This window comes from Rousettus aegyptiacus, unplaced genomic scaffold (genome assembly GCF_014176215.1).
Source record: "Rousettus aegyptiacus isolate mRouAeg1 unplaced genomic scaffold, mRouAeg1.p scaffold_m13_p_1, whole genome shotgun sequence".
NCBI classification, from domain to species: domain Eukaryota; kingdom Metazoa; phylum Chordata; class Mammalia; order Chiroptera; family Pteropodidae; genus Rousettus; species Rousettus aegyptiacus.
This window is the reverse complement of record NW_023416284.1, coordinates 158805157-158830517: the sequence shown is the minus strand read 5'-3', so window position 1 is coordinate 158830517 and position 25361 is coordinate 158805157. Positions and strand designations below refer to the sequence as shown.

The following is a 25361-nucleotide window of genomic DNA, read 5'->3' as shown; positions in this document are numbered from 1 at the left end:
TACATGTATACTTTTCTAATTTTGGCTAATACTGTACCTGATGCTTTGTATGGTTATGCATGTGTATGTGTGTTTGTACATATTTATATACTTAATCATGGTTTAAGGTCATGTATATTGAAGACAGACTACCCAGGTTCAAATTCTGGCTTTTGCTACTTGTGTGAATCTAGGCAATTTACTCTATCTTTCCATGCATCAATTTCCTCTATAAAAGACAAGTAATTATAATACCTATGCAAGTATGCTGTTTGCTGGATTAAAAAAAAAATGCATGTGACCTGAATAGAATAATGCCTAGCACACAGAAAAAAAATATTGTTAGTTGTTATTCTTGAGAAAGAAAAATCATACAAATGGTTGTGTGTGTCTCTGCTAAGCAGGATGTGCTGCACCCTTTGCAGGATTACCTATTATCAACCTGGACAGCCTCAGACAACATAAGCAGCAGTGACAAAGTTCCCATCCACAATAGAGAGGTGATTCTGGAAATGCTAAGAAGGTTGAACATCAATGGTAGACTATGCATCAAAGACAGCAGGATAAGTGCCTGAATTTTACTTTCTAATTCATATCCAATTTTATATAAGCAATTAAGAAAGGGAAAAAACGGAGGACTTCCTGGTTCAAACTCCCTCCATCATTTTGCTAGGATTATTTCTCTGAGGACAGCCTATATTCACTTCCTCTGACATAATGGCCTTTGGGGCTGAGGACAGAGTAGGTGACCAAGGTTCTAGGAAGAAGAAGTTATAGAATTACTGACATCTGGGCAATAGTTTATGAGAAAAGAAAGATGAAAAGGAAAAGAACGTGATATGGGAAGGGACTGTCTGTAAATCTGACTTTGTGCTTAAAATTTTATTGGAGTCACTGGGTTTGCAGCACATTACTGTGATGTACACGGATGGTTAGATAACATTAGAGAATATGAAGGTTTTAAGAAAGTGTTTTCTTGAGGTTTGGTGTGAATTTTACATGCTTTGTAGAACAACAACAGCAAATACGATCCATGTCAACAGTATCCTAAGTTCAGGCTCCTACATTTATTCTGTACACAGTTGGATCGCAATTATTTATTTACTAGGTTTGTAGGATGTTGGCTCTACACGCCCCTGACATCTGTACGGCAGCAGCAGATCTCTAGTCCCTTCAAAGAAACAGAGGGCTCCAAGGGACCTCTCCTCCCACACAAAGAGAAGATGAAGTTTTCTGTAGACTTACCGAGTACACAGTGTTCTTGTTCCTTTGCTGGACTCGAACTAATAATTGACCACAGGAAGCTGCAGGGCCATGCCCTCAAAGAAGCTCAGATACAGCTTGTGTTGTTAATTAGTTGGCGGGTGGGGGGACTGGAATATGCTGAAATTCAAAGCTTCATTTTCTGCAGGCACCCCCACAGATAACAAATACTTAGAAACATGAAAATTTGGGGGAAATGAATAAACAGTTGATTTGAAGTCACTGATCATTATTGTAAGTTATTTATCTAAAGAGGATTTTGTTTCCTAATATTCCCTTTTCTCTTTCCTCTTGACAAACACAGTGTGAATGAAAGGTAAAGGGAATAAAACATTTAATCAATCATCCAGGGGCCAGGGCCGAATTGCTTTCTGTTATATATTTGCTGCCAAGTTCACAGAATCAGGTTTGTTTTCAATTATTTGTAATATGCTTTCCCAGAAGAATTTATAATAGGCTGTTTAGGCACTGTTCCCTTTTCTATTAATGACAAAATTACAACTGTTCCTCCTTAGCAAAAAAGAAAAGGAGTTAAATTAGGAAAATTGCTGTTGGGCTTAAGAGTTTTTGGTTTGTTTGTTTTCATTCTTAACTGGTTCCAATGAGAAACGGTAACAAGACTATTTAATTTCTTCTCCCCTCTTGCTATATTTATTTTGAAAATAAGATGCTAACATTAATCTCTTTTCTGAAATAGTTTACAATAATGACAGCTATAAAGTATTTTATGAAGCATATGTCATGATTATCAGTGCTTTTATAATTACATAGCTGAGAACTTGGCTCCTTGGAAAAAGGGCTTGCTATAAGTCCAGTGAATATTCACTGGCTAGAATGCAATGCTTCCAATCTCTACAATTTCTAAAATTACCTTTTCTCTCTCATTTCAGGCTTCCCTTTAGCTTTTCTCTAGGCCTCTCCTGCCCTGCCATTATGAGCATCCTTGCCATCTTCTGTATCCCTCAGTCTCATTAGGTACTAATTGAAGACATAGACTCATTAATAGAAGATGCCATTGCTTATTAAATGGCTAGGTATGACAGCCTTTTGAGAAATACAAGTAAGAATCTCTGAAATCCTATTTATAGGCATCCTCAATGGTCTGATTACCTGCATGGAAAGATGATATATAGACTTTTCTTAACCCAGTCACTTCACTCCATAATAGCAAAGGGCCAGAGACCACAATGGCCATGCTCGAAAGCCTACCTTTATTCACAATGAATGGCAGTGCACCCAGAGATGGTTGGTTTTGGAAAATCTCAGGCCTATGACTGGTGTTAGTATGGACTGGCGTTTATTTGTAGGTTTTTTCTGAAAATCTGATCAAGATTCAGTCCCTTCTTTAATGTCATTCCTGATAATGTATCTTATTTTCTGTTTCTAAGCCTTCTTCTCTATCTTAAGTAAGCTCTTTCACCGGTCTATCCCATGACCTTTCTATCCTTCAGTAATGGACTTTAACTGATATAATCCTTTCTCTTAACTGATACATCTATATGCCTGCTTCTCAAAAATTTCTTTACTGGGTCTCCAACATATGTTATTTTTTTTTAAATAAAATTCAACTTATTCTTGATTTTAATTAGCCACCTTATCTTTACCCAAATCTCTTCACTTACATCTATATATCTCTATTTCCTTCCAGTGGTATATTTAAGAAACATGAAGGTACTGATGATGAAAAAGAAAAACATTCTCTAATGGCATGAACATTATTAGCATCAGTTTATACAATCTGTACAGAAGTATACACATATCATGAACAATCCTATTTCTTCTTCAAGTAAAAATCAAAAATGTGTGTAGGTCAATAAACTAGTGAGAAATTTTAAAATAAGCAGTCCAGAGTTTAAACATCCAAATAAATGCTGTCCTTTAAAATAAATATTATTAATTATAATTATATTGCCTTTTCTTCAATCATTTTGATACTCGTGTTTTTCATTATTTCTGAGATTTTTTCTTTAAATAGTAGGAGTAAGACTATTTCAAAAGCAAAGGTTATTGGGGAAAACAAAGTTATGTCACAAAAATTAAAGGTCAGAATAGAAATAGAAAATTCAAGCTGGAAAGAGAGTGAAGTCTTATAGGAAAGCCTGCCCACACATTTTCTCCACCACCCATAATTCCAAGGCTTCTTTAAGCTTCAGTATCCTTAAGAATCAACCACAGGATGATATTGGAAAATATTAAAGATTTTAGAAGGGAACCGGTTATGAAAGATAGATTACTTGAGAAATCTTTTCACTCACTATAAAATCAAATCCTCGTACCCACTGAAGACAATCATTCACCATGGAAGAGATTTTAGCATGTCAATGTAAATTATAAAAGTATTTTTAAAAAAATACTTGTTTTTAGAAAACTGCCTAAAATAATATGTTTAGATCTTAAATATAACTTATAATTCTGCTTGCTGCTGTTTTCAGTCATTAATAACATTAAAACACAACAGGTTAAATCAATTTCAACACATTATCATTTCAGTGTAAATTCTCATATTTATAAAGGAATATGCGCTATCTATACACATTATTAAATGGATTGTTAATAAATGTTATTTCTCTTTATCTTTGAGAAACAGAAGAACAATTATGGGTCATCTAAAATGTCCTTCCAGCTTGTGAAATAAATTGTGTTTGTATTTCAATGAACATCTGTTTGACAAATTGAAATGCTAATTATGATTTATCATTTCCCTGACATAAAATATCAAGATAATAATAAACATTGATGACTGACTATACTTTTCAGTTTCATCCAGATGTTTTGCATCATGTAAGACACCATCTTAGTTTGACATAAAAATAAAAATATTTCTTAATTCTAACACATTGTAGTGGAGAGGAAATTCATACGAATGATGTGGTGGGTGTTTTTCTTCCCAATATATAAAATTCTACTGGCAAGACTTTTAAAATATTATAAATAAAATTACACTTAAAAAATACTTTTAAACCCTTACAAATATAACCAAAGGCCAGAATAAAAAAAAAAAAAAACTAACTATATAATTTATACCATAACATTTTTTCAGAGCAAGTCTTCAAGTTGAGAGTTTATCCTTCAGATCTTATTTCAAGAATATACTATACAATCAAAGTGTGATATTCGCTTGAATATACAATATGTCAGGTCGTATGTGACAATTTGGAATGTGGATCTTGAGGGACATAAAACAGTATATGCTAGTTTGTTTGCTTTTGTTTAAGGTAGAGCAAAGCTTGAATTTCTCCACACCTTTCCTGGAAAACTCTGGTCAAGTGTTTTATGAGTCTGGTGCCCTTTCCCCTAATGTGGTTTATTTAATAAAATTTTATGGTTTTTAGGAATCAAACAGAATTAGCAAATAGTCACTTATTTATTATATAAATCACACTAAGGTCTGAGTACACATTTCCCAAAAGATTAATTTCAAATCCTGCAACAAAGAGAATATGTAACACTTGCAATGTTCTTGCAAAAAATCTCTGCCCCAAACTGTGTGTTTGCTCTTTGATTTCTCATTTTACCTCATCTCTCTGACCTCTGAAGGTTGAAGTGCCTCAGGGCTCAGTTCTAGGACTGTTTTTCTTCTTAGTCTACATGTACTTCCTTGGTGACCTTGTACAGTCTGATGGCTTTAAATGCTCAGATTCATATCCTTAAGCAGTGTTTCTCATCTGAGCTCAAGACTACTGTATACTATCTGTATTAAACCTCACTTAATAGTAACTCAGTCCTTCTAGTTGCTCAGGACAAAAACTGTGGACTCATACTTATTCTCTCTCTCACACCTCAAAGAAAATTCACCAGCAAATCCTCCTGGCAGATTCTATTGGTAAGGAAATCCTGTTGGCTCTACTTACAAAATATATCTTCCATTTAAACACTCTTGTCACCCTGAATTCTCCCACCATGGTCTAATCCGCTATCATTTATCCCTTGAAATATTGCAAAAGCCTCTTAATTGCTCTCCTGCCTACACCCTCCCCTCCTATGCTCTAACACCAATGCAGCACAGCTGGGAGTACCGGAGGGCAGTAATGAGGAATGAATGTTAATGTGTATAGGGTTTTTTTTTTTTTTTTGAGTGTTGAAAATGTTCTAAAATTAGATTGTGATGATGATTGCACAACTCAGTGAATATACTAAATACAACTAAATCATACAGTTGAAATTTTTAAATTTCGTGTTGTATGAAGTATATCTTGATAAAGCTGTTTCTTAAAAAAAAAAAACTGTGAAGTGTCTTAGATTTTAAATGTTACCTTATTTGCAACATAACAAGTTAGACTGACATGGTTTCATGGATGCTGGCAGAACATATGAGGCTCTTACAACAGGGAAAAAGGAATTTGTTACTCATAGCACAAAGGGAACATGAGCATCAACATATTTGGTGCCAGTCTCTGAGGTTCATTTCCCCAGAGAGATACAATGAGGACCAGATGATACCTGACTCCACTGGGTTGTGTTACAGATGAATCCTAAGTGTAAGGAACCCAAATCTTTTACTCTAGACAATAAGCATGCTTGCCCTCTCCTCTGGAGGGAGACACCATTTATATCTTCTAAGACTCTTTTTGCTTCATAGGCAGACACTATTTCTACTTTTCAATGCTATTCATTCTAAAATAGCCTTGAAATGACAGTCTGGAACAAAGATGATCGTGCTTCTGGTTTCAAAATTTATAACCAATTTTCCACAATTTGTCATCAGAAGTTAGGCTTAAGCTTTTGGATCTGGTCTATTAACCAAAATATAACTACCATTTCAAGAAAGCCCCACATGGCTTAGATGACTTTAAGTTGTAATAATTTAAAAATAGGCATTTGTGTGCTGATTTTATAATTTGTTTATCTTATTTTACTATTAGTGTTAGGAAGTATTATTATGTTCCTCAGTTTTTTTAGATGAGGAAACAGGCTCAGAGAGGTTAAAGAACTTGTGCAAGAGCAAACAGGTAGTGAATGACAGCGCCTAGGATTCAAGTCCAGCAGTACATGCACCAGGAGGTACATAGGTGAGCTGAAGCATGCCAACTCAAGGAATGAACTCTGCCACAGATAAACGCTCTGCATAACTCCTGCCAGCAAATCCAGAGATCATTCAAACCCCAAATTGAAAGTTACAAATATTCACATAGGCATCATTTAGGGAAAATCGGATAGTAAATTTCATATATAATCCTACCTCCTAATGTTCTTTCTAGTGCTTTAGGGCTTCCCATAGATTTCCAAAGGCTTGTGAAGCAAACACTAGCATGAAAGTATCCTGTGTCACAGTTCTCTAAGTTCTCAGTTTGGACAAGTATTAAAAAGGATGTGTTTGTGATTAAGAGCATATTTGCACACTGAAGGGAAAACACAGAAGTCTATATTGGTGCTATCTCAGGCAGGAACATTTGACAAACAGGAAATAAATTTTGATATAAGATTTTTTATTTTTTCAAAAACAACGTTATAAATGTTGATTGCATTAATGTGGTTAGGGAAAAAAATCTATTTCCTTCAATATGCTGTTAATCACTTATAAATTATCTGTTGATACAATGAAAGATTTATATAGAATTAAGCCTAAAGTTTCATAGGGCATTTAGCTATAGACTCAAGTACAGACTAACTGGTTTAGAGAATTTTTAAGTTCTGCTTATAAGTCTTAAGGAAAGACTAAAACATTTGGTGGTCTCTTTTCACATAATTTTAAGGGTTAACCATAATTTTGTAATAAACATCATAATAATGAATAGTAATCACACGTTTGATTTTTTTTTTCATGCTGGTTTAAGCAGTGAAGCAGCAAATAAGATACCTTTCCTTTATTTCAACTGAAGTGATTACTTCAGAAAAGATTTGAGATTTTAGGCAACTCATAAATCTTTAATAGTTCAATGCCTTAGAAAATTGACTCTGGATAATTTTAATTATAATTTCAAAATATATTCTTTCCAATTTGCTACCACCTTATAATTTCTTTGATCCACAGCCCTTTCCCATTGTTTCCAGGAAATAATCTTCTTATAATCAATTTATAATAGTATTAGAAGGTCTAATCTAGAGCTTCATTAACAAGATTATTTTATTTTTCTAAAGCACACAATTTCTGAATTTGAGCTTATTTCTTAGGACCTCCTTCCATAGCTTCCAGCTTTTACTCCAGATGTCATGAGACTCTGCCAGTTGTAATTTGTATAAAGTTCAAGGAGATCTTTGAAATACCAGACACACCATTGAAAATAAGTAGAAGATATGATTACATATAACTAGAATGGAAGTTGTTAATCCACAGGGATGACTCGTGTTAAATTAAAACATTCAAATTAAGTAAAATACATGGTAAACAACAGCACCAAGGGGGTTTAAAATAAAAATTGGAAGTATATCTGAGGTCTTCAAAGAAGTAGTAAATATTTTTTCTTATTAATTATCAAATCTCCCAATTAACAGCCTGATAGACAAACGTCCCAAAATGAAAGAAATACAGTGAAGAGGGTGATTCATTTGTTTTTATAAGTGCTCTGTAAGTAATTATTTCTGAAAATACAGTCCAGGCCCACCATGGGTGAAGGATAATGGGGAAGGAGGTCTTTGTATTACACTCAGCAGGGGCATCTAGACTAATATTTATTCTCAACCACTACTACCACACCACACTGTCTGTGTAATTTCACTTCAAATATTGTTAATCATTCCAGTATTTAAAGTCTCTTTGAAAAGTCTCCTGGAAAAGTTCATACTGATTCATGTGGCTTAAAATATCCTTGCGATTCAGAAGCATTTTTTTATTATTATTATTGAAGGCAATAAGGAAGTAGCAGGAGAAGACAGGTGCATTTGGATTCTTCTAGAGTGCTCACTTCTACAACTTCCTGTATATTTTACCTTCATTTTAAGTCCTAGCAAATGCAATAGCAAAAGATTGTATTGACTCTCGAGGATACTACTTTCCTTAAAGATTTGTCAACCCAGTTGGAAGAGACATACTGAAAAGCCTTAGAAAATGACTTAATAGAGGATAAATAAGCCTTTAAACAAAAGCGAAGTCATCTCTGCAAGAAAATCTGATTTCTAAGGCCGTCAAAATCATATCTAGAATCTATATATTTTATTGTATACTAATCATTATCTTTAAGTAAACTTCGCAAAATTATTTCACTTTTCTTGATCTTTGAACCTGAAATTCTATAACATTTTTATTTACAAAGTAATTATACATTTTTAATCTAAATACCTGGTAAGTCCAAAAATTTGTTAGTCTATTTATGTCATTATTTTTGTGTGTGTGACAGTGTTCCACAGAACAAAGCTTATGTTTTATTTCACTTGAATTTGAATTTTCCTTTTTTTAAAGATAAACTTTAAAAAATTATACAAATGGTTACATTACACAGTTCCCTTAAGTGTGTTTAGAAATCCCAAAACATTTAACTCAATTTTCAACTTTACTGTCAATGGTGTCTCTCTTATATAGAGATTCTTGAGGATTGAGAGCAAGAGAGAATGGAATTTGGGATATTTAAATAAATTTTGTGATTTTTTTGAATGAACCAAAATAACTTTATACAGCTTGTACGTTAATAGGTTGCATGTCTTTCATTTATTACAAATATGTGAGAATACCGTGTATTTATGGATTCTTTAGAATCTACAAGTGTAAGCACATACAGTATTTTATTTGGTATCCCAACAAAGCTGGAGAGTAAATAGGAATCTTAAACCAATTTATTGATAAGAAAATTGAGCTTCTACAAAGGCACACCAAAGGTCCAAGAAAAAGTAAAGACTAGGAGGTTACAGAGACTGTGAGTGGTAGAACTGGGAATTAAACTGTTTTAATTTTCATTTTTTACTCCAAACAAATGCACTTTCCATTAGACCACAATCATGTCTGTAAGATGAGCTCTGTTTTCCAGTCTGATGTCATGCAATAGGTCAATCCATTCATTTGGCTATTTCAGGGTGCATGTCTTACTTTCTTCCTTTTAGCCTGCTATCACAATACAATTCACTTCATAATCAGATACTTGGCAGAGAGTCACACTGATGTTCTGTCACAGTTAAGGCAAACAAATTTTAGTTATTGCTCCTTTTACTACTGCTCATGTCAAAATTCCTTCTACATTATATACAAGGGTTAAAAAAAATCCATTCTATAAAGTCTACTTGCTAATACAAATTCATAAGCAGGTTGAGGGTAAGTTCACAACTATAGTTAGGTTCAAATACTGGTTCTCTCATTAATTAGCTGTATAACTTTGAGTAAAGTAATACTGGCCAGCACTTGCCTCATTTGTAAAATGGGAACAATAATAGTGTTCCACTACATGAAATTATTGTGAGAGTCTGACATAAAATACACAACGCACTTAGGATAGCATCTGGCACATTGCAAGGGATCAATAAATGTTAGCTATTATAACTCAAAATGTAAGTTGGGGAAAATATATTGATTCTACCACAGATTACCTGACAATATACTTTTGTGTGGCAGTAGGCTAGCTCTCCATTTGGTTACTAGTACATATTCTAAGTTAATCACACAGAAGACTCCCCAGCAATAAGAAATATCCATGCTTAAATCACTATTAAGTAATTCAGTCCTATAGATTTGCCTATACATTTGATATCTGAAACATCAAGACAAGCACTCTACATATCCATCCCCAGGGCTTCTACCTGGGTTAAGTAGACTGTTACAAAATTATGGAACCGAATCATATTATACTAGTTCCTCTGAAACACAAATGTCATTATTGAGTGAAAAATTTAAATTTATATCCTTAGCTTTCTTCTGTGGTAGAAATAAACAAGTAATCTTGTCCTTTGCACTAGTTATGTTAGAAAATCTGGTATTTCTTGCTATCTGAAGTCTTTGCATAAGGACTACATTAAAATTTTCTCTGAGAATTCATGGCCAAGAAAATGTTTGTCTTGAAAATTTGGAAGCTCTCCTTTGTCAGACAAAGAAACTACATAATTTAACATTTTCTTTTATTATTTTGCCCCAATTGTCTGAAAATTCTGCATTAAATTAAGAGTTCGGCTACAATAACTAACTCATTGCAGATGAGCAGTAAATGTGCCTATTCCTTTAATTTGTAAGTTTAAAGTTACAAACTTGACACTTTCCTCGAAAATAATTGGAAGTATAATAGGGGATATCTCTTTCTTTAATGATATCTCTTTAAACAATGGTAATAAATTTATTTATTTTATCTTTTTATTTATTTACATCTAGTATTACCTATTATTATTGAGCATCAACGCCGCTAAGCTTAAGGGAAAAAATGAAAAACTAAACAAGCTATGAATCCTCGATTTCTTTAAGGTAACATAAGAGCATGGGAAGGAATGTACTTAAGAAAATTATTGGATTCTCAGAAACAAGGTGTGAAATTCATGTTATTAAAATCATTCCTCGGAAATTCTGTTAATTCATGTTCCCCTGAAAAATGCCTTTTAATCTGTGAAAATAAAATAAAGCTGCTAATTTTTTAACAAAGATATAAAAAATTATACAACTAAATAAATAAATAAATAAAACCTTTTACATTAATTGTTTTGATTTTACACATATCCCAAGAACAATCAAGAGATTTTAGAACTACTTACAGCTATGTTCAGAACCTTCAGTACATTCTTTGATTAACTCAATATTATAAAGTTTTATCTTTGAAGATAATAAATAATTTTGGAGGGAAAATGAACAAAAATCATTTAGAGTCAAAACTAATTAATAAGACAACTATATAAAAACAACTAACTCCAAGAAGTTCCAAAACATTTTAAACAACATTCATTAATGATAATGCCTATCACCTCAGTAGCTTGGACTTAAAGATATTATCTTAGTAAATGAATTCCAAAGCATTGCTTAAAAATTAAAGATATTTTGCAAGTACATTGCATAGCCTGTGCTACAAAAGCTCATAAAAGAAGTATTCTCTTGTTTCCTCTATAATGTCTTTAGTGAGCTCGATTCTTTCCTTCTCCTTCCACTCAAAGAGCAAGTTTTTAAAAGCCAAGATTCAGTCACAGCTCTCCAAAACCTTGTAAAAATCTCCAAACTGCTAACTGCAGACATAAAAGCCCTAGGAGGTAAGGAAAAGAAGAAACTCTAGGTTGCATTCTGAATACATATAGATATAAATGATTATAAGAGCTAAGAGCTGTCGTTTACTGAGTGTCCCAACCCCTTGAGTTACATGTTTTATACAAATTATCTTTTTTAACATGACTGATGTTGGGAGACATATATTTATACTTCTTCACTTTGAGATAAGAAAACTGGACTTCAAAGAGTCCAAGGTTACATAGCTATTGACTGCCAGACCAAGATTCCAAAGCAAGGCCCATGAGTTCAACAAGACCACTTGTTACCATTCAGAAGTCTTCCTCCTGGAGGATCTAAACTTCTTCTGCCATGGGAAAAGCTGGTAGGGGAGAAAATAGACTGACAGGACTTTTTATTAAACATGCTTTGTGTTTCCTCAGGAATTTTAGGGGCTGTTACACTCACTTAACCATGTCTCTTTGAAATGAATAAACAGCAGCTGGGAAAAATACATTTCTTACAGAAATATTCTATATGCATCAGACAAATGAAAAAAATCTCAATTCCAGATGTTAACATAAAATTACCCAGATGCTACAAAATAATCATCCAGAATACCAGAGGCAAAAGAAAACCAAACTGGAAATTAATTACGAAAGAGAAATCAAAGTGAAGATACCAATTTGGAGACCAGCTATTTCTCAGCTTTTTAAAGTGTTCTCTTAAATGATGAAAAAGGGTTATAAAATTAAGTGTTTCCTGACTTGAGTAATTAATACACTGTCTGAAGAATAATATTCTGGGGCTTTTGTGGCAATTTGTTTGTCATTTTTGGATTGAAAAGTATAGGTCTCTGAGATATCCCAAAAGAAGAGAAAAAATAAAAAAATTGTCATAAAAATATATTCTTGTATTACTATTCTTATGTAGATGTTTAAATTTGAATCCAGAATAATTGATTACTTTTCTGCCCTTTCTTTTCCTGGGAATCTGGTTTAGCTCTGGCCCCAAATGAATAACACATGCAAATACTACAAAATTCTAAAGAGTTAATTTCCTGTTACAATTGAACCAATTAGTTCAATGATCAGGATGGTCGCACTAGATAAATTAAGTCTCTCTTTCAACTTTCAGACCAGTATATAGCCTGATTTGGCTACAGGCATATGTTTATGTAATGTAAACTGCAGAGTGGGGAAATGCAAACAAGAGTAAGGTATGGTTCCCTCTCTCATGGAACTCAATAGCTTTTAGCAATGGCTAGTAAAGAGCAGCATCTTTCAACATGGAAGGATCTATGAAAAGACTTTCATAGTGCGAAAAGATTTTCTGTTAAATGACTGCATATAAAATACAGAGATAATTTTAAAAGCAAATACAGAAAACATCTTTTACCTAATCTTCATTCTAGTTATTTGATTTAAAAACAAACAAGCAAGCAACTTCATTTGTATTCTTATCTTTAGAAAACATCCTTTTATAGTTTTCCTTTAGGGAATTGTATCTGTTATAATCATATCACTGGGAACTAACAAGAGTTTCATTGAGTTTTTTCTTCGGTTGTTCTTTAACCTTGCAGTCTTCTAATAGGATCACTTGTTTACTTCTCTTTTTGCAGCTGTGAGTTCTGGACAGAGTCATGGTGATGTTATTTTTCAAAATAACCTCAAATCTTCATTCCAGACTAGAATATCAAAGTATTATTTGGTTTGGCATATATTTTACTGATTGTTCTTGACCTAATTATTTTAAATCTTTTAACCTTGATTGCATTTACCTTATGCTTTACAAGTCCCTTCTTTATATATATTTTTTAATATATAAGAATACATATGAATATCTTATTTGTTATTATTTGATTTATTTTGCTTCCAATTTTGGAGTCTAACAAGCCTGGAGATACTGTTTTTTTTATTATTTTAAAACAAATTTTAGTGTCATTGAAAGCACTGACATCAGCTCCTCTCCACATTCTGCCATTGTTTCTCTGTTTAATAAACATCTCATTTGGCTGAAAAATTACCTGTGCTATTTTCAGAAAGGAAAGTTAGGCACCAATTGGGCTAGGGATAAAATGCCCTGAACCATCTCTCCTCTCAGCCCTTATGCAGGGTCTTACTAGCCTGGCTCACACCCTAGACTTCCTTTCCTGGGGTGCCTGGAAGATTCTAGTGAGCCTTGTAGCAGAGTGGTTCTGTCGGTAAGAAGATGGGAATAAACACATTATGTTGCCAGAACACCATTTCCCCCACTTTAGGACATTTTGCTACTGTCCTAATTATTTGGCTTCCTGAGAACATTTGCAATTCTCTGTCCAAGTTAAGATATACTCTTTCTGTGGTCACAGAAAGTTGTTATTGTTTATCCATTTGTTTGTCTATATTTTACATCATCCATGTAAATGGTTTAGACTTATTAGCAAGTATCAGGTGCTTAATGGAATTAATTAATTAAGACTATATGTCATAGCACTCAAACAACGCAATGCAAATGCTAACAAAATGGGTTACTTTGCTTTTGGCTTTTCTATTCTCTCTATCAATTCTATCTTTCTATCAGTTCTCTGTTGCTTTTAGCTAGCCATTGTGTCAAGAAAAATGTGTATGCTTTCCTTAGCATGGAGCCCAGCAATAAAAGCACATTCATATTCTGCCAACTGGGCTGCTTCATCTATAATAGTAACTTAGAAATCAAACGTTACCCCATGCTTATTTAGAGGGTAACTTCTCAATGGAAAGACTGATTAAAAAACAAAACAAAACAAAAAACACTACGAAGAAAACAAGGGGTTGAAACGTTGCACTCTAGTAATAAGTCTCTCATGCTAGAGAGAACTCCTCATTATGTGAGCCTTGTTGGAAAAGACTTTACAAAACAGGATACATTTTATAAACAAAAACAAAGAAATTCTTTTGTTCCTTATGCTGATAAACATATAATTTTATTTTAACAAGAATTTAGCTATTATTATCCTGCTTCCCTAAAATCTGTTTCTGTGACATGTTTCTGCAAGGAAGGTGCCTTTTTTCCCCGAAGTATGAGGTTAAAATTGAATTTCCTCATTCTAAAACTGTTTTAACAGCTCAATACAGACAGCCTTCCTACTCAATTTATTCAAATATTCAGTAGCTGAAGTAATCATGGTGAGTCAAAGCAATTGCTATGAACACAACCTATCTCTCATCACTTCTTCCCACATTTAATATTTGGCAACCATGCAATTCCCAAGACAGGTCACTGCCATATTCTCTCTTTCTCCTTTTCTCACTCTCCCCCCCCCCCCTCTTACTAATACATTTCTATGTTAGGCATGCCTTTACTACCTCCTCCGAAACTCAAAGATGTCTTCCCTGATTTATTTAATCTCTTATCTTATTTCCCCAAAGTATAATGTCATTTAATCTCTGAATCTAAGACAGCATTTGCCACGTACATGGTGATCAGTATTTGTTAGTGGCAAACAATAGCCAATGTTGAGGACTACTCACTGGCTATATAAACCCATAAAATGTATTCATAACACTATTTGGTGGTTGAACTAAAACTGTATCCTAGCCATATTTTTGATGCCCAATCTTTTTGGTAATACATCTACTTTTAGTGATTAACATATGGAGATGCTCTACTACATCTAATTCAACACCAAAATTTATCTTGTTATATGGTAAAGGGATGGAACACACCAAAATTATAGGAAGGAAGAGCAAAATGTTTTTCATCCACTGATAAAAAGAACAAATGTAGAGATAAGAAGGAAAGCAAAATTAAATCATTACTATGATTTTTTCTTCAAAGAAACAATAAAATGATTTTTTTCCTAACATAATCTTTAAGAATTTTTACCAATATTTTTGCAATAAGGTAATACATCCTGAAAAGAATAATAGATAACTGCTGTAAGTTGGATGCCAGGTTTAACAATATTTGAAATGCCTCTAAGAAGGTGGAAGCTGTCATTCCTGATACAACTGATATCGACACGTGATTATATAGCACATATAAGGGTACTGAAATGTGTTTGTGTAGAAATGGGTATACACACATATTTTATATTCTACAACCCCAAACAATAGAGTTCTCAAGCTTATTACTAGCAACCAATATACTTTTAACTTCTACATATTTCCCCATGGCACCAGATATAATGCCTGATTATTCATATATAAATGCTACTTGCTACTCTTCCTGCCACCAAAAATGAAGAAACAAATGCAGTATGACTCATTTTTAGATTAATATTCACCATATTCCTAACACAGTAAAGAAAGACCTTCAAAAAATAACTCGTATAAATTATTATACTTATAAATTACTGTTTCAGTGAAGAGACTTGATTTTCCTTTAATAGTTTTGCCAAAATAATTTGTACATGTTTAGGACAGTTTAAATTTCTGCAAGTATTTCTATTCATGCTTTGGCATATTTTAGTCTAAACCATACGAAGCTGCATTTTTATTGACTAAAAATAGTCAAATATTGGCAATTTCATATAGTTCAACTTAATAGTAGGCTTGGTTTTAGAAGACATTTATCTATGGAATAAGAAAATAAACAATTCTTATTACTGAATGAAGCTGAAGAACAAATTTACACAAGGTGAATGTAATTTTCTAACTTGTAATCTTGCCAGGGTTGCCATTCTATTTTGCGGAATGAGTATCATAGGATTTTTGCTACCTATGATTAGAATTTAAATTGTATGTCTTATGTCATTCCCAGGTAGCAGAATTCAGTAAAGTCATTCACATACGTATTTCCAATAAAAATATCTGACTGCAGTTGGTCTGCCAGAGTGTAAAATAGTATACATTCTTAGGATACTATGCTTTGCAGTAGATTTTCCTCCAGTTTTCATTTCATAGCAGGGAACCAAGTAAAGCAGTTCCTAATATCTTTTCAAGTTTGCTTGTAAAATGTAATCATAACCATTCAGCTCCTAGATTACTTGTCTCAAGGACTTTTGATGATAACTCTAGTGTTGAAATAGTTTCCCTAAGGATCAGAAGCTTATTTTAATAGCTTCAAGATCCTTTGTTGTATTTTCAAATATACTTCTGCAATAAAGATAATAGAACAATATTTCCTGTGTGGGACTGATTAACCGACACCCTCAGGTTTTTCCCAGTAGAGATAGTGGGTGGCACTTAATTATCCACATAGTGTCACACAGCCCTTGTGACCAATGGTAAATACACATTTAGAAGACATTGGATTGAACCTAAGGGGTTCAGTTTATGAAATGAAATGATTATGAGTCTTGCCATTAGAAGATTTAAAGTGGATCTGGACCAAAGATTAATTCGGAACATTTACCACTGTGTGACCACAAACAAGTTATTTAATCTCTATCTGTAAAATGAGATCAATGTTTTGGCTTCAAGTATCTACGAGGCTTTGGAGACGATCTGATAAAAGGGTATATGCCAAGTGCTTTGTAATTGATGAAGTACCATATACAAAATGATGATTGCCAATATTATTGATAAAATAACAATAGTTAATTCACTGATCCTCTTCCTTTCCATAAGATTCTCATCTTAACTGAAAGGCTTAGTCCCTACTTTGTTAATGTGGAAAAAGTGATCAGATAACATCAAATATAGTATAACCTGCCACTCTACCATGGGATGTTTGCTCAACTTCAGACTTGATTTTAAAATCACAAGATGAGTTTCAATGGCCTTAAATACTTCTTATAATATCCAGTACACTTAATAGTTTTTTTTCCTCTTTCTGTATACACCAAATATGATCCCTGCTTCATAATTTTACAATCTCAATACACTTTAGAATTGAGATCCAAATAAATGACAATAATTTATAATTTCCATTTCAGAGATTTTTAATATAGGCTTCCTCTATGACAAGTTGAGTATAACAAGGGGAATTTGGTTTACCCAGGTTTTTTGAGATTCTTCTATAGGGTTCTGGTGTAATTAAATGTGTGCCTGTCTCAACAACATTTATGTGGAGGAAAAGCATTGCTGGATGTTTAAGCTAAAGACTATATATTAAACTGTATTTCATCTTTTACATATTTTCTTACAGAATAGTGATTTTAGCACTGACCAAAAGTGGAGTGTATAAAAATATATCACTCTTCATACAAAAAATATCAGTCTAAAAAAAAAATCTGAAAATTATTCAGTTCAAAACTGAAAAGTATTCAAGATATGTCCAAACACTAACAAATAAATAAATTTAAGAGTATAGGAGGCTATCTTTTCTGACAATGAGATAAATGATATCAATTCAGTTCTGATAGGATTTTATCTAATTCATTAACTAACAGTAAAGGTAATCATTTGAAAGAATTACCAAGAGCCAAAGTTAAATATATATATATATATATATATATATATATATATATATATATATATATATATATAAAGTTTTAATGGAACAAAAAAATTTATTCACCTGGCCCTATACTTAAAATTTTTAATACAATTAACCATAAGATGGGAATGACTGTATCTCTGTCAAATGTAGTTTGGAGTAATAAATCCCTTAGAAGTTATTTAAAACCTTGGTTTTTCCAAATTCTCTTATAATATATATATATAAAAAATGAATTTTCAAGAATATACTTTTTATTTTTGATATTAATTACCAATTTTTAAGGCATAAGAAAGGATTACTATGTTAGGATATTTGAGAATTTTATTTTAAAAAGTAATTACGCTATCATAATGGGTCTCAAGTCTCCCTAACAAAGCATTGTATCTTTTCTTATAAAAATTGACAAAGAATTAAAGGATTCCTATACTCGGAGGGCTTTTGGTGGGGCGTTAAATCTTGTGGTCAAAAACTAAAACAAGTATATGATGCCTGAGGTCTGGAGTTCTAAGTACACTTGGGCTGCACAGCAAGGGTTCTGTTGTTTATTTATATGAGTAACCCACTGCTACAGACTGCGTTTGTGTCCCTAAAATTTGTATATTAAACCCTAATCTCACTGGGATGGTATTTGGAGATGGAGCATTTGGGAGGTAATTAGATCAAAAGGGTGGTGTCTTCATGATGGGATCAGTGTCCTCATAAGAAGAGACACTAAAGAGTTTCTCTCTCTGCCTTTTCCACGATGTGAGGCAACCAGGAAGAGAGCCCTCAGCAGGACCCAACCATGTTGGCACCTTGATCTTGGCCTTCTTAACCCCAGAACCCTGAGGAGAAATAAAACTGTTTGCTGTTTAAGCCACCCAATTGATGGTATTTTTGTTAAAGCAGCCCAAACTGACTATGACACACACAGCAAAACAATGGATTATGTCCTTAAGATGTTCCTTATCTTACTCATTTGTCACTGCCTTATTTAATGTGGGGGTGCCCCTGGAACACCCACAGACTAGAACACTCATTCCATCACCATGCCTGGAAAGAAGTTATATTCAATAGCTTATGTCGCATTATATGTAAATTATAATAAAAAATATTTTCTAAAAACCCTCTTTATATTGTTTCTATTAGGTCTCCTGCAATGTGATTTTCATTAAAATCAAACTAGATATGTGTTTTGAGAATTCTTCTCTTATTAAAACCTGTATACCACCTTCCTCATGCATTTAAAATATTTATCCAGTATTCAATTGTTTCAAAGAGTGAAATTTTAGAGAAATAACTTGTCTTAGGAGCCTGGATACTAAAAATAAACTTTAAAAAGTATTTCAACAGTTATGCATACATGTTAATATTAAAATTTTGAGAACCGTGGGTCAATAGATCTTCTGTTGCTATTAGTTTTTTGGAAATCAACATTAAAGGAAAAGTAAACTTCGGAGGAGTTCTTTAGAGATGAGCTAAAAAGATTACTGATAGTCTAACTGGAGGATAAAATAAATATACAAGGCTCCTCTTAATGTGGGCTATTCTTAGTGTTGTTTTTATGGTCACATTTCCCATTGGCCATGTGAAAACAATGAAGAAAAACAATTAAACACAAGACATACTGAATAATATTTAAACAATAAAAATTTTAAAAGTGAAAAATAAAATGATAAAAATACTGTAAAATACCTTATAATACAAGCTATAATAAAATTGATAAGATTATAAGAAAAAGTTATTTGAGAAGTAAGTCAGATTTTAAAAAAATTTAAAGACAAAGAAATTCTGATGAGCATGTAATACAATCGGAACCCATCTATTCTAAAAATAAAAAGTATATATGCATATCTGTATCTATCAACCTATTTCTCTGTCTATGGCAATGTGAAAAAAATATAAATCATTTACCAGAATAAAGTTTGAGGAAGAAAAATATAAAATAAATGTAATTATACCAAAGTAAAACTCTTAAAACCACAAATTAAAGATCATTAAAAAGGTAAAATATAAGTGATAAAAGTGTAAAGAAAATAAGAAAGTCAAAATTTTAAAACTACTATATTCAAAATAGAAGTAATCTACCTATCAAAAACAAAAAATGTAAAAAAAAAAATTCTTAACCTAAAACATTAAAAAGTTAAATCCTGGTAAGCTAAAAACAATGGTCAGCAGCCTACTTCCCAGCCTGCATAAGCTCATACAGAAAGAAAGCCTGCCAGGAGGTGGGAACTCCTGAGCTTTCAGGGACCAGTAAATTTTCCAGAAAACCCCAGACACAGAAGAAAGCTGTTCGTGTGCCTTTCTGGTGTTCAGATGACACCCTGGATTCAAACCGCAGCTCCAGAAATTACTAGCTATGGAACTCCAAGCAAGTCGTTTGACCTCTGCATACCACCTTTCCCTCAACTGTAAAATGAGACAAGTACTAGTACGTGTGTTTACACTTGAGAACTCTTAGAGTAGCATCTGCCATTAAACAAGTATGCAATGAATTTCAGTTATTATTACTATTATCTTCCTGTTCCTGGGCTAACCTATATCAGCATTTGAGACCCTCATCTGTTTCTTCTGGCCTTTTAAGCTTCAGCAGGCTCATGTTTATTCCTTCAGTCCTGTGTAGTCACTTCTGTCTCCCCTAGTGTTGATTCCATAAAATAGCATGGCACAGCTCTGCCACTTCTATGACCCCCACTCTCAATACTGCCTGAGCCAGCTCAGTCATCCCTCAGTGAGGGGTGGGCTTAAGCCAATGTTAGTTATTGAACTAGAGAATTTGTTATTACGTTATATAGGTTACGAGGAGGTATTACCATAAATGACCTAATTTGATCTTCATTATAATCACGTGAACTGTCAGGGACACACATTGGAGTTTACTCACCTGTCCAAGCACCATGTTTAATCAGTGACAGAGCTATATCTGAAAACCAAATCTACTGAATACCATAGAAGATAGCAAGCTGCACCTTTGTGCCTTCTGCCACAACCCTGCACTTCTGTACCCAGCTTAACAGAAGCTTATTCTTCTGTTTCATTTCAGTAGATTCTGATCCTACTCCACAATACAGATAGTCAGGCCTTACATATTGGTGTTCTGTGGTTTCTCTGGCCTGTATGATTTTTCAATATTGCATTAATTTAATGAGGATTTACTAATACTTTCTAGGCACGATATTGTTGGAGGAGCGTCTATAAATTATAAACTGATCAACAAAAGAGGGAATACAATCTTCTTAATTTTATCTTTATTTTATTACAAAGGTATGCTTTTTAAATATAGTAATAAAAATGCCTTAAATGAATTATGAATTTTATGTGTGTGTAATTCCAAAATATTTCAAACGTTCTGTGTATTCCAACTGGAGGTGACACTATGTAAACTTTATTATAATAAAGGTACTTTTCTGTTGTTCCAGGTACTAATTGGCCCCATATTAGTTAAGATAAGAATTATTTTTAGAGAAAAGAAGTCTAAAACCCTCAAATAATTATTTTCTTTAATCTCTAATTTAAAAAAAATACAAATTAGTGATGCTCTGCTGCTTCTCTGTAAAAGAGAAACTCTCAAGGTAATTAAGAAAGGCTAGTTTTTCATTTCCATTCCTACATTTCCGTATAAAGTCACACATGCAGTCATTCTATATCCTTCACAATATTACATCAAAGAAGGATCTTGGAAACATTTCTTAATATGGTATTGGGTTTATCTCTTCATTCTTCAATATTTGCAGTTCTAAGGATCACCGCAATGTCAGGTGATAAAAAGAACATATTTTGTCTGTATATATAAAATTCTGTCACATTGGATATCAAAATAATATCAAAGCTCTAAAGAAAATTTATAGAAAAAAGATGTCTTCAAGAACTAATTATTATTTCTCCAGGGAGTTTTTATACAAACCTGCCATGTTTCAGAAGCAGTATCAAAGTTGAATCTAAGTTGTTTTGAGTTACAGTCAAGGAGAATGGGAAGGGTTGTAGCAAGGAGTTAAAGTCATATGTAAATAACTTAAAGCCCTCTATTTGAGGAAATTGAAGCAAAAATTTCTATGGCAACTATAAATATTTAGTTCATAGTTTAGTGACAACCCAAAGAAATTAAAAGGAATAATCTTAATCACAGAGAGACTCATAGAGCAGAAAAATGTTTATTATGATTTTAATACTAGGACCCCTCAAGCAGTACCATTTATACTGTCCCATTCCAGTCAATATTATTAATATGATTCTCCTTTCTCAGCCACCTCTTCAACCACTGATAACCTAGTTACAGCTCAAACTTATCCAGAAATTCAGTCCACCAAAGCCAATCATGTTTCCTAATAGAAAAAAAAACATGTTAGTCTCTTTCTTCTGTTAGAAATAGTTAAGTTGACTTATATCCCTTCCTTAAATAACCGATGATCTGTTCTCTAGAGTTTGGGAAGGCTAAAAATATCTGAACAATAAGCTGGGAGAAGAGACATCAAGATCACCAGGAGTATTTGTTTAAAATATACATAGAATTTCCTGAGCCTTTCCCAAATCCACTGAATTAAAAGCCTTAGTCAAAAAAAATAGCCCTCTTTCAAATGCCTTCTCTGATTTCTAAGTCAAGTCAAATGTGGGAGGAACCACTGCTGCAGGCATAGTTCTCAGTGGTCCCCTCAAGTGGTAGTTTTTGTTAGCAGTTCTCAGTAGCACCTTGGGGCAACAGCTTTCAGCAGAGGCAGCACTCGGGATGATAGTAGCCCTTGATGGAATTGGCTCCCTGTAGCACTGCTGGAGAGGTATGGATATTTATTTAGTTGTTCTCATCAAAGCTTTTTTCTTTGTCTGGCCTTAAAGTAATGGAGGCTCCCTGAGGTTTGTTGCTTCACACACACCCTGCAACTTCTGTTCCAGAGCTCAGCATCATTCTCTCAAAGCAAAGTAGAACAGGGATCCTGCTGAGCCCTCTCTTGGCACTGATGATACAGAATTGGCTTTCTAAAATGAAGCTCTTTGAAGGCTTTTGCTCAAAGCCTCCTTTTGTTTACAGTCTGAATAACAACATACTGTGTCATACTGTTATCCCTGCATTGTCTTCTATCATCCCTCCTTTGTCAGGTCCTGAGACTTGATTATCTCATAGCTCTGAGTGAACTTCTCTTCTCCCTTTGGGTGCAAGCCCAGGACACTAGACTGCAGGACTAATCTCTTTCCTGGGAGTAGCTGAACCTAGTTATCTGGGGAACTGTATACTGTCCTACAAAAGCTTTCTAGCGAATACACGTAATTAACATTTATTGATCTTGTGCAAGCGACATAGGAGGTTGGAGAGCAGAGAATGGGGCAAGCCGGAGAGCAGAGGGAAAAAGAATGAGTTTCTGTCAGTGCAACATGGCTCCAAATCCTTTTTAATTGTATTTATAGAGGAGAGAGAATGGAGAAGGAACAATTTTAGAGAGCTAATGGCTGAATTATTTCTTAAACCAATGAAAGACTTGACTATGTATATAACTAACAAATAAACCTCAATACAGAAAAAATTTTTAAAAAGTATCATTTATAGCAGCACTTCCTAATAAAACTGTGCAATGATAGAAATGTTCTATTCTGTGCAATCCAATGTGATAGCTGCTAGTCACATGTAACTATTGAGCACTGGAAATGTAGCTATGCCACCAAAAAAAATTTAATTTAATTTGAATTAATTGAAATTTTAATTAAATAACCACATACAGTTAGTGACTATTGTGTTGGACAGTGTAGACCTGGAGCATCATAATGAAACCACTGAAAAACAAAGACGAAGATAAACATCTTTAAAGAAATCAGAGAAAAATCACTACAAAGGACATTATTAAATAGCTACCTTTTCTATATAAATAATGGAAACTAGAAGACAGCAAAATGTGCCCAAAGAAAATAACTGTAAACTTACAATTATATACCCAATAAAAACATCCTACAACAACGAAGATGAGTTCTGCTATATGCTTAGTTTAGACCATAGGCTATATTGGAGATGAATTTGCATATTGGCCTTGAAAGTTCTGAGATACTAAGAATTATTTCTTGTTTTCCTGTATTCTGAGAAGTCATCTTATAAATGTGGTTGTTTTGGATCACCCAGCAGGGGATTTATTTCTCTCTGTATACACTTCTGTGGTAGCATTCATACTATTACTTTGCATTTACAAGTTTACATGTTTGTTTCTCTTACTTGACTGTCACTTCTCTGGAAAGTTTCAAACACAGCACATAATAATTATACTTCAAGAGATATTCAAAAGTACATAAAAGTTAAATGATAACAAGATTTATTTCACAGTCTCTTGTCAGGAAAATATTAGAGATGGACATCCAAAAATTTTAGAATAGTCCTACATGTTATATTGTAGGCAATATCCAAAACTATACTATTTTAGAATGAAAAGATGCCTTAGGGCAATTTATGTATTAAACTATTTTGTGTATGAAAGAAATTCAGTCTCAGAGAGATTAAGTGACTTGCCCAAGATCCCACAAAAACAAGAGCCAGGACAAGAACCCAGTTTTCTAATTCCACATACATTCTTCTATATCATGATATCTCAGAATTAGGACTCTCTGCTTACACTAAATTCAGCCTCTCTATGTCCCCTCAAACTTATAATTGAATTTAGCAATTACTGAAAAATTTTAATTAACTTCTAGTCTTTACTAAAGTATGAAAAAAAAAAAAAAAACATTAACCTGGGAGTCAGGGTAACTATATTCTTATCTCAGCTTTGTTACTAGTTGAGCTGGAAAATATTGGTGAATATCTTCTACCTCCTCTGGATCTGTTTATTCTCAAACATAACATGTTTCACAGCATAAGCTATGTAAAAATGAAGCAGATATTCTAGGAGAGGGCTGGATTTAGTTACTAGTTTTAAATACTATCATTCTACTTGAAATATTTTGAATTACTTTCTGCTTCTCACCTAATCTACTTTCCGAAGAGAAATAAACTTTAAAAAAAAACATATCACAGATAATCAAATAATTTATTCTTAATAGTTGTCATCATTAATGAGTATTTTTAGTGAATGTCTAGGAGTGAAAACAATATAGCCAGTTAAACAAACAAATAAGCAACACATCTGCTCTGTGTTGACAGTCTGACAAGGTCTAAAGGATTGAGAACCACCACCAATGTAGGAACAGCATGCTTTAGGAATATGCATGTGGCTTGTATATTATATATCTATATAGGTACATTTTATATTATTCAACTAATTTCTGAATTGGACCTATTTAAAGGTAAAGAATAGCTTTATAAATATAAGATAATTAGTAATTGTGGGTAAACACTGGGTCCAGGAGAAAAGTAATAAAAATTAAACTCAAATATATTCTCTCTGCACTTCCTCCCTACTCCCATATCCTCAGGCCAATCTGGCCAGGAATTGGATGCTTCTGGGTACAAAGCAGGTTGAACAGCTGTTTGACTCACTGCATTTGACTCCTTGTCATTTGGCAGATTGAGATTTCTGCTGAGAGCACCATTTGGAATTTTTTTTCCCAAAACATATTTTTGAAAATGGAATTTGTAATATAGTATGGCACTGGTATAAATTTATAGAATAACAGTGCCAAAGGACAATGCAATAGATTTATATCAAACATCTAACTTTCTCTTAAAAGTCTGCAAGGAGATAACCCTAGATTGACTGAGGTGGGCATGAGTTTTCTGAAAATGTGAATATAAAAATGATACTAGCTTCAGGTGTGTGGACTATTGAGGAGAGAATATCGGACATGA

General features: G+C 33.3%; 1 protein-coding gene across 6 annotated transcripts in view; it reads right to left on the bottom strand.

The window, feature by feature from the left end:
- The window catches only part of LAMA2 (laminin subunit alpha 2), a 485514-nt gene that overhangs the window by 303457 nt on the left and 156696 nt on the right, over positions 1 to 25361 (bottom strand). The window lies entirely within an intron of this gene.